This window comes from Cucumis melo, chromosome 5 (assembly GCF_025177605.1).
Source record: "Cucumis melo cultivar AY chromosome 5, USDA_Cmelo_AY_1.0, whole genome shotgun sequence".
Taxonomy (NCBI): Eukaryota; Viridiplantae; Streptophyta; class Magnoliopsida; order Cucurbitales; family Cucurbitaceae; genus Cucumis; species Cucumis melo.
The window spans coordinates 15,391,234-15,404,665 of NC_066861.1; positions in this window are offsets into that span (position 1 = coordinate 15,391,234).

Sequence of the window (13,432 nt, forward strand, 5' to 3'; positions counted from 1 at the left end):
CATATAAGAAAAGGAAAATTTATAATTATACATTTATGGACTTAGAGAGAGAGAACAACCAGCTAAATTCCCATTTGGCCTCTCCATCAGAAGCGACGGAAGCTGTCGGAGTCATTGCTTAAATTCTAATGAAAAACAAGCAGATTTTCCCCTCAAATAACCTATGAAGTAAAGATAAGAATACAGAGAAGGTTAAGTTTATGGAAGGGTTTGACGAGCATGAAGAGCGCTTTGAAACTGACCGGCAGCGACAAGTCAGAAGTGGGGCGGCGAGGGAGTGGTAGAAATGGGAAGAAGTTGAGACCGTGACTCGTTGAAAAAACCCATAACCTCCATTCTAAATTCCCCATTTCTGCTTTCTTCTTAAATCTCTTCATTTATGTTATTCCTTTCTACCATCTTTCCAATCTCTTATTTGCTGAGAAAAAAATTGAAAACCATAAAAAAAAAAGGTTAGATCGAAACAAAAAGGAGAAAAAGAATGAAAATATAGAGGATAGAAGATAAAAAGAAAAATGGCCAGATTCGACGATGTGGTCAGATTGAGCGCATTTGGGAGACACGGCAACCGACGAATGGATGTTCGATGGCAAGGAGAAGTGTCGGCGCTGGGTCTTCCTTCGGCTGAAGAAGATGAAGGAAAGGGGAAGGGAACGGCGCTGGGTCTTTCTTCGGTTGAAGAAGATGAAGGAAAGGGGAAGGGAAAGGGAAATGGAAAGGGCAAGAGAAATGGAAAGCGGCAGTGGTGATTTGGGGTTTGAAACCCTAAATATATCTTTTACGAAATTATTATGTTTAATATATCTATAATGTCGGTTTGAAAAAAATAGATCTTTAATGTCGGTTTAAAATCGACATTAATCCTTCATCTTTGATGTCGGTTTAAAACCGACATTAAACATCCGTATTTTAAAAAGCGACATTAAAGATCCGTTTCCATTTTTTACAACCGACATTAAAGGTCATATTTCTTCTAGTGAATGGAAAGAAATTGCAGCAGAAAGAAATCAGATTTGATTATCCAAATCTGAGGAAAAGAAGAAAGCTGATAGGAAGAAATCATAGCAAAAAAAAAAAGAAAAGGAAGAAAGACGATAGAAAGAAATTGCAACGATAAGGAGAAGAAAGACGAAAGGACAAATCTGAAATATTTAAAAAATGGCTAACTTCATGGGCTTTGTTACACGGGCCGTAAATATTTTAATAGTTTTTTATATTTATGAAAATTAACCTAATTTAAAATTTAAAACAGACGGTGAAAAAAATTGGGGTCTTTTCAAATATAACAAAGCGGCAAAATATTCGCATTGTATAGAACAATTTTGATAATGGAAAAAGGTCATAGGCCCACCATAGAAAATACCAAAAATGTCTCGTCAACCACGTCGTCAACAATGCGCGCGTAATATATTTGGTACACGATCATTTAGATTTGACTATTGTTTGGTACACAATCGTTTAGATTTAGCTACAATTTACTTTTTCAATTCTATCACTTAATTTGGTTACATGATCGTTTAGATTTGATCATTTAGATTTGGTTGATCATTTAGATTTGGGTAGCCAAATCTAAACGATTATTTTTTTAATATTTGATACACGATCGTTTAGATTTAGTTGAACGAATTTTTTCAAGATTATTTTGGTACACGATCGTTTAGATTTGGCTAAATGATTTTTTAAATTCTTTTGGTACACGATCGTTTATTTTTTTTACACGATCGTTTAGATTTGTCTACAAAATCATTTATTGTTTCAAGATTCTTTAGTACACGATTGTTTAAATTTGGCTAAACGATTTTTTAATTCTTTTGGTACACGATCATTTAGATTTGTCTACACGATATTTATTTTTTTACACGATCGTTTACTTTTTTTACACGCAATCTAAATGATTTTCTTCAAGATTCTTTATACAGGATCATTAAGATTTTGCTATTTTTGTACACGTTCGTTTAGACTTGGTTACCCAAATTTAAACGACATAAAAAAAGAGAAAAAGAAGAAAGACGATAGAAAGAAATCGCAGTGAAAAAAAAAAGAGGAAAAGAAGAAAAACGATGAAAAGATTAAATGACGTAAAAAAATAGAAGAGAAAATGAAGAAAAATGATGGAAGAAAATTGCAGCGAAAAAAAAAAGAGAAAAAGAAGAAAGACGATGAAAGAAATCACAGCGAGGAAGAGAAGAAAGACAAAAGGGCAAACCTAGAATATTTAAAAAATAGCTAACTTCAAAGACTTTATTACGCGAGCCGTAAATATTTTGGTGTTTTGTTACATTTATGAAAATTAACCAAAAAAAATTTATAAAATCAGAGTTAGTTTTAAATTTTGAAATGATTATTAGAAAAAAAAAAGCAGAAAGGAAAAACAAAAATCTACCTATATTTAGAGTTAGATACAATTATCCCCAAGTTACAATTTAGCCAATTTATTATTCTTTAAACTTTGAAAATAGATTTAAAGGTCTTTATACCATCTTCAAATTAATTATAAGTTTTTATAATTATTTTAAGGATAATTATAATTAGCAGCAATTTTATAAATGATTATTAAGTATATAGCTACATTTCTGAAATTTATAAATATAGCAAAGTCTATCGTGATGGACCAATATTTTGGTTTTGACATGTTTTGCTATATTTACAAATTTTTATAATTGTCGCTATATATGGTAATATTGTAAATCTAATTATTATATATACAAGGCTATCCGTATTTTAAATATTTATATGACATTATTTTAAAATTAAGAAAAAGAAAATTGTGTCAATCCTCTCTTCCATCTCCCTGGCTCCTTCCTTCGTGGCAACCATAATACTGCATGCTACACTAAAAGCACGTTCTTGCCCCTCAATTTAGAGTTCGCATCTGCATTTTCTAGCGCTAGCTATCACCTAGCTACGGGCCTACAGTCACGCCACAGGGAGCATAAAAACTCCACCTAACGAATTGATTATATTATTTTTTATTCGGAAGCCAGAGAGAAAGGAGGGTGCAAACCTTGATTTGGATAATTTCCAAGGAAAGATAGCACCAATACAAAGAAATGGGTTGGTTGATGAGTTTAATGTGTTGAGGAAGTCATAACTGAATATTAGGGATATAAGTCCAACTCGAATAACTTGACAACCTATACTATCCTATCCATATTATATGGGTTGGGTTGGGTTGGTTTAAAATGTAGGTCAGGTCGGATTGAAAATTTTAGTTTTTTTTAGTTAAGTTAGATCTCGGGTTGGAAATTGAAAAATTCCGATCAACCCAACTCAACCCGAATTAATAATAATAATATATATATATATATATATATATATATATATATATATATATATATATATATATATATATATATATATATATAATCCTAGGTCATCTCGATGACACTAAGGCCCGAGATCTAATAACTAAAGAAAGAATTTATTTCATCCCGAGACATCTCAGGACAATGTATGCCCGAGATCAAATGAATTAAAGGTAGAATTCTTTCATTTTGGGACATCTCGGTGCAACTGAGGCCCGAGATCGTGTATCAAATTTGAAAGCCATCGTTTAAAAAAAACATACAACCCAATAATCGACCCAACACAACTCTTATTTTATGGGTTGGGATGGGTTGGTAATACAATTCGGGTTCTTCGAGTTGCCAACCCAATTAACAAACCCAAAAATATGGGTTCTGTTGAGAATGTCCCTCAACCCAATCCAACTCAACATGTTTACACGCCTACTGAATATCCAGCGGTGAGAACTAGCTAGGAAGGGTGGATTTTAATATCTAATTAATTAGCAAACTAATAGGTACTGTGGGGAATTATATATTGGACGATGGACATGATGGCATTCTCGATGATGTAAAGCCGAGCAAGTGGCTTGTTCATGAACCTAACTATGAGAAACTGAATAGAGAGAGGAAGGGTGGTAAAGGAAGAGAAGAAGCGAGAGGAGAAAATATCTTTTAATTTTTTATTATAAAATATTTAAAAATAATTATAAAAGAGAAATTCTCATAAATGTCAAAAAAAAAAAGGCAAACTATTTTGAAAAAATAGCAAAAAAAAAATGGAGAGCACGGAGTAGTTTTAATTTTTTTTTTAAATATCCAAATCTCTTCCTCATTTCAATTGAACTTCGTCGATTGATGTCTTCATTCTCACGAGTAGAAAAATGATCAGGCTACTCATCCTCCTCTTTTTTTCTTGTCGTTTGATTCCTACATCTCTTTCATTGTTTACAATCATTGAAGATTTAGATCATTGATTTTAAGAAAAGTGAGATAAAAGCGAACTCAATTGCTGAATTAAAAGTTAAGTCGAAAAGTACTCGAAGAATGATATACCATTAGCGACCAATTTGGAGGTGGAGTCCTCAACTATTGGTGACTGCAATCTTCTTAGTTTTCTAGGTCTTTCCTCACCTTTAAAAAAGGGCAAAAGAAAATCACCCACCAAATTGAATGGTTGTTTTAACAAGGAATCAAAGCAAAACTCATCAGGCCAATTTGGAAGAAATGGGAAAGAAGATAGAAGAAGAAGAATTTAGGAGAAAAGTAGTAGTAGAAGAAGACAATAAAATGTCAAATCTTTATAGCCAATCCAGTACTACCAAATTCTATTATTGCTCTAAAATGGGGGTATTTGAAAAGAGCCCTACAAAAGCAAGATATAAAGTTAGAAATGATAGATTTCTATTAGTTTCTATCATGGATAGACACTTATAGACTTCTATCAGCCTCTATAAGTAATAGACTGTATTAGTTTTTATCACTGATAGATACTGATTAACTTCTATCAACCTCTACCAATGATAGAAAGTTGTACCTCTTTATCATTGATAAATATTGTAGACTTTATAATTATATATCACTGATAGAAAGTTATACACTTATGTCATTGGTAGAATTCTATCACCTTCTACTTCATTTATGTTTCCCTCAATTTTCTTATACATCATAGTGACATGTGATGGTAGCGGTATGTCACTATCAATCACAGTGATAGATCACTATCATTTTCTATCACTAACAACATCTATCAATGATAGATAGTGATAGTGGTTTATCATTGTTTAGAGTGGTAACATACTATCAATACAAACAAAGCAATGAACATTAACTAGTAACAACTCTTTAAAAATAACAAAACAAACTTTTATTAAGAGCGAGAGATTGAGTCGTCTAAGACATTTGTACTGGGCTAAAAGAGAGAGCGGAAATTTAACATATATAAAGTTGTACAAGTATATCACTAATAACCTTCTATCAACGTCTATCTATGATAGACACTGATAACAATAATATCTATCACAACTATCCAAAAGCAACAAAATTTCCAATAATAATGTCTAGTGTATGTACCACAAATTATCTAAAAGTAAAAAAAAAAAAAATCTACCAACAATTTGCAAGATTAAAATGATAATCATACTATCACAAATAGATAATGATAGACAACTATCAGGGTCGTCTATCTATGATAGATAGATAGTGATCGTGACAAAAAACTATTATTGTCTATCATAGATAGACAATGGTAAACAACTATATCAATGTCTATCTATGATAGATAGTGAATTATTCTACCACTTGGCCTATCACTTAGCATTCCATTATCTATGATTATCATTCTAATTACTACTATGAAACTACAAATTGTTATAATTATCATTCAATCACTTGGTCTATACCATTTATATCACTTTAGTGATAAATGTTTATAACATTCTATCATTGAAAGATAGTGATAGACTTTTGTTACTGAAAGAAAGTTGTACATTTCTATTATATTGATAGTTAATGATAGACTTCTATCAACATCTGTCAACTTCTATTAGTGATAGAAAGTTGTACAGTTCTATCATTGATAAAATATTGATAGATTTCTATCACTATCTAATAGAAAGTTATCTATATGTATAATTGATAAAATTTTATCACTGTACTTCATTTAAGTTACCTTCAATGTTTTCTTTTATATCATGGAGACATAAGGTTGGAGAACTTTTATTGCATGCAAAAATAACCTAAGGAAGAAAGTGAATGATGATATTTATTTTCGATTTATAGAAATTGATAGTAATCTATCATTGTTTGTGATAGTGATAATGTTCTATCACTACCTATTACTACTAGACGATATGTTCTATCACTTGACATATTTATGTTCTATCATTTGGTCTATCGTTTGAACTTCCATCGTCTATTATTTTCATTTGAATTAACATATTTATGCTAAAAGTTTAGAAAATTTTATAAAAGAGAAAAAGAAATTTGATGAGGTGCTGAGTGAATTTGAAAAGAAAAAAAAAAGGTTGTGAACTGAGTTATTGAATCTAAATTGACCATCAAAATTGGAAACAAGAAAAGGGTGAAAGAGAACTAGTGACAAAAAGAAATTGTAAAAACAAATTGGTGTGCAAATTTGAAAGGAAGAAGAAGAAGAGAGAAAAATAAAAATAGTTGAAGAAGAGGGGTTGGAAGAAGCTGAAGATTCGTGTGGATATTGAAGAAGAAGAACTTTATTGGATTGGGAGTAGTTCGGCGATAAATGGGCTTGGGTTTGAAGTGGGCTTGGGGTGGTTTTCGAATTTCACCTGTGGTGGAGTTGAAACGGTAGGAGTACACATCTTTGTAAATAGTTTGTGAGTTTATTTGGTATTTTTGAAAATCCCCTTTTTAAAAACTTACCTAGGTCTTTTTAAAAATATAACAAAGCGTTAAAACATTTACATTATATAGAATAATTTAAAAAATGGAAAAAGAAAAAATAACGCAACGAAAAAAAGAAGTAAAAAAAGAAAGACGATAAAAAAATAGCATAGAGAAAAAGAAAGATGAAATAGTGGACCTACAATATTTAAAGAATAGCTAACTTTATGGGTTTTGTTATACAGGCCGTAAATATTTTAATAGTTTGTTATTGTTCACACGAGATTTTCGAAGAAATTTGATTCGTGGAGTTGAACTTGTGTTGATGCTGTATTTACGTTAATTTGATGCGATGTGGTCCGATCTCTAGAATTTGATCCGCTGATTTTCTCTCGGCTGGATGCTTATGCTTGATTTGAGAAAGCGAAGCACATGATGTTCTTGGGATGCTACTGCTGCTTAACAAAAAATACAATAACAACATTATCATAACAAAAATTAAATAAACTTAAATAAATATACCTAACTAAAATGACGAGTTGCACATAAATGGAAATGGAGTTGAAGAGAATGAAAATGTAATGAAAGAAGAATGTGGTGGATAAAATGGAGTTTAATATAATGAAAATAGAGTGGAAGAAATTGGCAGAGAAAATGGAGTTTAAGATGAAGTAGAGCAGGGAAGAGAAGAGGAGAAAGAAAGCATATGGGTTTCGGCCGAAAGAAGAGAAATTTTTTTTTCGAAATGAAGCTTTACGGAATGAGGCAGAGTGGAAGGATTCTAGGGTTTTTAAAAGAGGGGAAGTTGTGTACAGGGTATACAACTTCCCTGCATGAAGGACAAATGGCATAGTGGGGCACGTGAAGGAAGTTGTGTACCCAGTACAAGTGTAACGACCCAACTTTCCGGACTAAGCTGAGGTCACTACTCAGTACTAAGACTCGACCACAAAACACAAAAACTCATAAAGGACCGGTTACGATTCATTAAAAACGTTAGAAAAATTACAAAAGCAGTTTCGGGCCCTATTTTAAATCACAGTCACGAGAGTTTCAAATACACCACTCAAGTCATCAAACTCAAAATCATAAAACCAAATATTCTAACAAAATACATCAGCGGAAGCATAAAAAAAACCAGACGCGTCCATATGGCCTTCACCCATCCTTCTTGCCTCTCGTCAGTCTGCCCCTCGCTGTACCTTTACCTGAAAAGTTAAAGAAGAGAAATGGTGAGTATAAAATATACCCAGTAAGGGACCCACTACTGGGCCCGTCAGGGAACAACAGTTAATTTCCTATTCAGGGGTACCCTACGTAAACAGTCTAGTGGTTCCGTAGAACGCACACATCAGTCTCGTGATCCCGAAGGATGCACGTATCAGTCTAGTGATCCCGAAGGATACACCTATCAGTCTAGTGATCCTGAGGGATGCACATATCAGTCTCAGTCTAGTGATCCCGAAGGATGCACGTATCAGTCTAGTGATCCCGAAGGATGCACATATCAGTCTAGTGATCCCGAAGGATACACCTATCCGTAAGGTACACTACCCCATAGATGAAGCTAACCGTTACCCCTCAGTCCATACTAAACTGTCTACAACAGTCATACTCCAACAACATTCATATTACAATTTCGCCATAGGCTTCGCCAGTCAGATAGTATAGGTTTAAACAACTACATCCTCAGTTGCTATATGCGTTTCCAATTCACACACCATTGTGATATCCCTAGACCCAGTCAACTAGTCAATCAGAATCGGACTCACAGTCCTTCCACGACAAAACTCCATGATCAATATCCAGACAATAGACTACCACATACCTAACCGTAAGACTTTAAAGTCCATCGATATACAATTTCAGTCCACAACGTAGCCCATTAACATAACTACAATATACAGAACATCCGAGCATCAGTGTCTATCCGTAAACAACTCCTTACACCCGATGGTACACAAGCTACAACTAGCGGTCACGTTACCTTTACATCAGACAAGAGCATAACAGCGATACTTAAAAGTCAAACATACATTCATTTATTCAGTACGGTTACTAACGTGTAATCCCCTGTGGATTACTACGTTTCCAGCCTCGATCCGAGGTCCAGTAGTAGGAAAATCCCTTACCTGATACTTGGTTATGCCCCTCGATCGAGTCCACGCTCAACAGATCCACCTAAACGAAAACACAAGGGTTTAAACGATGACACTAGTAAAAGTCACATTTTAAATCATTCGAAACAACAAACATCGGCTTACCCGAGTAAAGGGAGCTATTCCCAAATGAACTTATCGTGGGACCCGAGAACTTGAGCGTCAAATCCCTAATACCTTCAAGGAACGAAAGATAGGACCCAGTCTTACTCCAATATTCAACCTCGAAACGGTTATAGCAACATTGGGTAAATTACCAAAATGATCCTTATCGAAGACTCACCGTGACCCGAAGAGGAGAGAGAAAAAAATATGGCTTAGGTGGCTCGGCTCGGCTTGGCTCACCCACGGCTCGGCTTGACTCACCCTCGACTCGCGGCTTACGGCTCACGGCTCAACTCGACTTGACTCGGCTCGCGGCTCGGCTCGGTCTTCAGCTTGACTCGGCTCGCGGCTCGGCTCGGTCTTCGGCTTGACTCGACTCGCGGCTCGACTCAGTCTTCGGCTCAACTCGGATTTGCGGCTTGAATCGCGGTCAGACTGGAAGCGGGTTCTCGAGTTGGGTCAGCTTGAAACCTGGGCAACCACGAGCGACGGTCTTCGGCGTTCAACGACGGGGACGCTTCGCAGCTTGGAGGAGTCTGACGACTGGCTCTACTTCAACGCAGCGGAGCGCGACTGGGCGTCGGCGGACACGGTCGGACGAAGGACGCACGGTGGCATCCGGGTGCGTGAGACCGAGAGGAAGATCGAAGATGGAGGCGGCCGCGACGGCTATCCGACGTAGAGACGGAGGCGACGATGGAGATGGGGACGGAGGCGACGATGGAGATGGGGACAGAGGCGAAGTCGCGTGATGACAAGAAATGGATTGAGAGGCGGCGGCGGCGGCTTCGTGAAGGCAGGCGGCTGTCGGGCGAAAGACGGAGGAAGGAGAAGAAGAAGACGAGCGGGGGGTGCGTGCGCGCACTAGGGTTCCTTTAAAATATATATATATATATATATATATATATATATATATATATTAAACAAAATAAATAATAATAATAATATTATTAAATAAATTATAATATTAATACTAAATAACAATAATATTTAACAATAATAAATAATATTATATTATTATTATATCAATTTACAAAATATTAGATGTACAGAAATTCATATCCCTAAATTTCTTTTTCTACCCTCTTTGAAGGCAACCGAGAATTTACACCAAAATTTTAAATTAAAAAAAATATCACACAAAATGATAAAATTTACCTCGAAAATTCGGGACGTTACAACAAGACTTCCCTGCTAGACAACAAAATTTGGCAGTCAACGTTACTGTTAACTGCCATCTGGTACGTCAAGTACGGAAATCATGTACCCAATACACGACTCTAGTCACAAGTCGTGGATCGAGTACACGACTTCGACCTAAAGTCGTAGACGTGGTCCACGATTTAGTGAAGTCGTGTATCGGGTACACGACTTCCCTACTTTAATTTTGTCAATTGTTTTCCAAGGACCTTATTTTTTACATTAGTTTTTAAAAATACATTATTTAAAAAAAATTCTTGTTATTATGGGCTAAATACTTTTTTTCTTTAAAACGTACTACTCTAGTAAATGAATTTTTGTGAGAAAATGCATCAGATGATGAAAAAAATTAGTAAAAAGCAGTTTATAGCACATCTTTTTTGCATATTGAAAATATGACAAGTAATTAGATATATAATAAGACTATCAGAAGGTTATTTACTTTTAAATTTGCTACTTTTATAATTTAGAAAATATAATGACATCAATTTTATTATTATAAAAAAACTATGCTATTTTTGTAAATGCTTTTTTTTTCTTTTCTAAAATATAACTTCGAGACAATAATATTAATATATAAAGAGTATTTTTTTAAATTCGAGAACACTCAGAATTTAGGTGTTGAGAAAGGCAAAAATTATAATACGAAAACTGGGGAGAAATCGAAAGAAAATGGGACATTTTAAAATATAAAAAATTAACCAAAATATTTATAAAATATAGCAAAATTTTAGATTTGATGAAAGATAGATGCTATAAACTTCTATTATTATCTATTAATGTCATTAATAGACAACTCAATGTTTAAAAATAATTGGTAAAATATGAAATTTTTGTTATATTTTTATATTTATAATAATTTTCTAACAAAAAAAATATCAAAAAAAAAAAATTAAAATTAAAATAGTAACCGAACCAACCTAAACTACATGTACATGTAATTCACATTCTTAAAAAGTTTGATTTGTTGCTTCTAATTTATTTTGCTTCTTTTCTATTTAAATTAAGAAATGATTTTGTTTCACCCTCTTACGTGAGACATTTCAGATCAACTACAAATTATCACAAATATCAAATTAAAGTCGAAATTATAAATTAATAAATTTAAAATTAATGAAAACTTCAAATGGGTTCTAAATTAATTTGAACACATAAAATAATCTGATTCAAATTGATATTAATATGAAAATTTTTATGAAACTAACATGTTTTATAACTATTATTTCATAAATGTCTTAAAATTCAAATATATTTCTTGGCTATAATCTGAAAACATTTTAGACCATTCTTAGTCATTTGGTATTCTCCTTCATAATTTAATTTTGTAAAAGTTTTAAACAAAATATATCTCTTAAAATATCATTAATTTTATTATCTCTCATTAATTATTTTAAAAATATTTAATTCTTTTCTTATTGATATAATTTTCGAGTTTTAACTTTTATTTTTTTATTTAATGATTCTTTTTGTTATATTCACTTAATATATAATATTTTCAATGAATGTCTTGGCTTTGTTTATTATTTTCCGTATTCTTAACTAAAAATCCACCATCTCTATTTGAGATCTTAAGTATATTTCAGATAAAATAATACCAACAAATAAAACTAACAATCATTTAAATTTGTTAATAATAACCGCTATTTTAAAAAATATAACAAAGCGACAAAATATTTACACTGTATAGAATAATTCTAACAACAAAAATCCATAGGCCCACAATAAAAAATACAAAAAAATGCTACGTCAACAATACGTAATTATTTGATACAACGCACGTAATATATTTGGTACACAATCGTTTAGATTTTGTCGATTAGATTTAGATAGCCAAATTTAAACGATTTATTTTTTTCAATTATGTCGTTTCAAAATTTGGTATACGATCGTTTAGATTCGGCTAAATGATTTTTTTCAAGGTACGCGATCGTTTAGATTTGTTTACATGATCGTTTATTTTTTTCAAGATTCTTTGATATATGATTGTTTAGATTTGGTTACCCCAAATCTAAACAACGTAAAAAAAGAAGGAAAAAAAGAAAGGCGATACACGCAACAAAAAAAAGGAGAAAAAGAATAAAGACGATAGAAAGAAATCAGATTTGTGACGTAAAAAAAGAAGAGTAAAATAAGAAAGACGATTTGTAGCGAAAAAAAAAAGGAAGAAAGATGGAAGGACAAACCTAAAATATTTAAAAAATGACTAACTCTACGTGCTTTTGTTAACCGGGCCGTAAATATTTTAATAGTTTATTATATTTATGAAAGTTTTCCTAATAATAATATTTATAAATTTCTAAGTTTAATTGTTGATTACCAAAGATAATTAATATATTTAATTTCAAATATTTTAATTTAGATTATACTAAACTTTTTTCCTACCAGAAGATTGATTAGTTTTTTTTTTGGCCAAAATTTGATCGATTTATCTTTAAATTTATATGGTCATATAAAACTAACCAAAATAAATAATTTGGTGATAAATCTAATTATTTCTTTAAAATTTTGCAACGTTAATGATTTTAAGTAATTGGTTAAAGAAAAGGAAAATTCTTTTGCAGAAACTTTATCCTCTCGAATTCCTCATCAGAAATTTCTGCCCAACCCATGAAGAATTTTGGAAAATTGCCAAAAATAGGTTAAAAAAGGAGGGTTAAATGACTTTTGGGACAACTTTTCAAAAGGAAGAGTTTTAGGACAATTTAGGTGTGAATGGACAAAAATGCCCTTCATTAAATTTCTCTCCCTCTTTTCCTTTCCCTCTTCCCACGTTCGCTTTCCCTTCTCTTTCGCGTAGAACACTTGAAGTAAAAAAAAAAAAATCTCCTTTTGTTGGCTTTTGAAATTTTCCGCTCTGCTCTTCGAAGATAGTCCGATTGTTCGTCGGTCCTCCAGTGCATTTCGTCGCTTCTCTTTTTCGAACCATTCAATCAACTTTGAGCGTTTTCTCTTATTTTAGTGAGTTTTATCTATAACCCATTTTCAATATATTTGCTATAAATGTTTGGTTTAGGTATTTGTTGTGAGTTTCATCATAACTGGTTTAGGCTTTTTTGGAATCGACTTATTTGCTAGAAATTAGTTTAGTCAAAGTTTGGTTTAGGTTCTTAGAAAGTTAAATGGGTAGTGAAATTTTGAAGTTAAATATAGTTGGCATTTTGCTCCTTTTTCTTTGGATCCCTTCTTTAACTTTGAATTTGTTCCTTTTTGTTCAGGCTTTAATCATGACATCGACATCGACCAACAGACCCTTGTACAAGATTAATCCTTCCCATCATTTTTATGCCCTACTAAGTTGTTTGTCTCATTTAGAAAAGACAA